Raw genomic sequence first — 2,606 nt, forward strand, 5'->3', positions numbered from 1 at the left:
AAAAAAAAAGAATGAATTATTTTAGTAAACCCATTTGGTATACCACAAATATATCTCAGGTAAAAGATTTATTGAGTAAGCGGAAGTCAAAGAATAAAAAACATTTGAAAAATTTCTTCCTTCCCTCATACTTTCCCTCTCATCTTCCAGATCATAACACAAAGCCATAATCAAGCTTTCTGCACTCAAGGGATTAATATTGTAATATAGTGATTTCAAAGTGTGGTGCCTGAACTAGCATCATTAGCATCACTTGGAAGCTTAGAAATGTGATTTTTGGGTCTCAACCCAACTTACTGACATAAACTCTGGAGGGGAAGCCCAGCAGTTGATGTTTTAAGAAGTCCTCTAGAGGATTCTCACACAAGTTAAAGAGCCTGGGCTGTAGTAGACACTGCTGCTACAGGCTTGATTCCCTTTATCACTGGTACAGTCATCTGAGTACCTGTGAGCAACTAACAGCCCACAACTGCAACCTCCAAATGTCCTTGGTTGAACCACCTTGTCCAGACATGGAGATCCCTTGGAGGTATACCACAGTCTCCACTCTAGAGCCTGGCCAACATCTGTCTGATATGGGGACACAAAGCCCAGTCTTTCAGGACAACTCTATAGTGAGGTGTTCTCCAGGGCTCTTCTGTGAAATCATGCCATAGACTTCACTACATCCTTGCTCATCTCTTTGCCATTCCTAGTCTTGCTTCCCCACTTCCTTGTAAAGAGTCCTCCCTCAGTATAGCACATGCACCCAAACAAAGTCTTGTCTCAGGCTCTGTTTCTAGGACATCTGTTCACCTTCATTTACAGGTTAGAATACTGTGGCCTACAGTCCAGCACCAGTTTGTGCAAATAAAGTTTTAGTGGAAAATATCTATACCTGTTCATTTACACATTGCCTGTGGCTATAATAGCAGACCTAAATAGTTGTGACAGAGGCAGTGGATAGTTCACAAAACCTACAATATTCAGGATGCTGCTGCTAGGCCACGGGCTGAGGCGCTGATGTTGGGACGTGGGGCCCGAGCCTCCGCTGGGCTCCCCTTGGGCGCTGAGATGCCTAAGAAGGCTGGTGTGATGAACAAGGGGAAGAGCCAGGAGCCAGAGAGACCACCTCCTTCCTTAGGTCCTGTGACGGTGGAACCCAGAGGTAGTGTCACCATAGCCATCCGCACCAAGTTGGGGTCCAAACAAAACGCTGTGACAAACGTGACAACGGAAGCCATGAGCGTGGCCATCGCAGCTCCCCCATCAGAAGGAGAGGCTAATGCCAAACTCTGTCAGTACCTTCCCAAGGTCCTGGAGCTCAGGAAGAGTGATGTAATTTTGGATAAGGGTGATAAATCTCATGAAAAAGTGGTGAGGCTATTAACATCCACAACTGCTGAAGAGATCTTGGAGAAATTAAAGCAACAAGTCGAGAAGAAAGAAAAACAAGTTATAAGAAATACATCCTTGAGAAGCTTTTTAAATTGCTATTAGTGAAGAGGCTGTTAAGTAGGAAAATATATTTCAGTGCATGGAAGAATATGAAAAAAAAATTTAAGAATAGGACTCAAAAAAGAAGCAGGAATTTTAAAAGTACTTATGTTCAATTCAGGTTCTAACATCCCTGACCCCAAACAGGTTGGAACATTAGTCCGATCTCATCACATTACACAGGAACAGCTGGAAGAGATATTCAAGCCCCTTTCATCCTTTGGTGGGGCTTCCAGAAGTTGAGAGACTTGTTCAGGATCACATCGTACAGGATGGCAGCTAGAACCAAGGCCCCTTGACTCCTGGCTGAATGCAGTTTATCCTGATTGTAAATGAATATTATTTCCACAGCACTTCTAGTGTTCTGAGGATTCCCTTCTCTAGAGTTTACAAGTGACAGAAGAAAACCTGTCACACTGCTTTATAGTCTTACTTTATATTTTAAAAGGCTTATCTAAATAAAAACTTTTTGTGTCTTTTTAAAACTCTATGGAGCATTTTGTGAAAAAGTAAATAATAATCAGGACTTGTAATTTAATGTTAAGTATTTTGGGGAAGTCACTGAATTTTTGTCCTCATTGGATTGTAACTTACAGTCTTCAAATCTGGTAGTTCTTATGAATCTCCAAAGATCCTTAAAGGAAGAAGGCCTGGAAGCTAATTTCAGTATTTGTAAAAGCCTATCAGAAATCATAGCTTCTGAAGCTTTAATGTAGATAATAATAAATACCTTGTTTTTAAATTAAAAAAAACCTACAATATTCACTATTTTGCTCTTTAACGGAAAGTTTGTTGATGTCTACCTAATGCATTAGCTAAGGTCAGATGGATGAAAGCAAAAAGGGAACAAAAGACCTCTGTGTATTAAACGTGTTATAAGCAGAGATGTGCTGGAACCAATTGTGGAATTGTTTCTTTCCAGCTCTACGTGTGACATCCTGTTGGTAGCTTGAAATGAGCTAGGATAGAAATATTCCCACTATGGAAATTAGCAAGTTCTGTAAATCAGATACTTTTTTCTCCTGGAGTTCCAGGTGTTGAATATTTACTAGCACATCACTGGTTATAAGCCAGATGCCTTATACACTTTAGAATGGTACAAAAAAAAAATCAAGACACTTTGATAGAAA

At 40.4% G+C, this 2,606-nt stretch overlaps 1 pseudogene; it reads left to right on the forward strand.

Annotated features, from left to right (window-relative positions):
* The first annotated feature begins 1,053 nt into the window (after positions 1-1,053).
* Positions 1,054-1,479, forward strand: LOC144298908 (UPF0235 protein C15orf40 homolog pseudogene; annotated as a pseudogene).
* The last annotated feature ends 1,127 nt before the right edge of the window (positions 1,480-2,606 follow it).

The sequence above is a fragment of the Canis aureus genome, chromosome 26 (assembly GCF_053574225.1).
Source record: "Canis aureus isolate CA01 chromosome 26, VMU_Caureus_v.1.0, whole genome shotgun sequence".
In the NCBI taxonomy this organism is placed as follows: domain Eukaryota; kingdom Metazoa; phylum Chordata; class Mammalia; order Carnivora; family Canidae; genus Canis; species Canis aureus.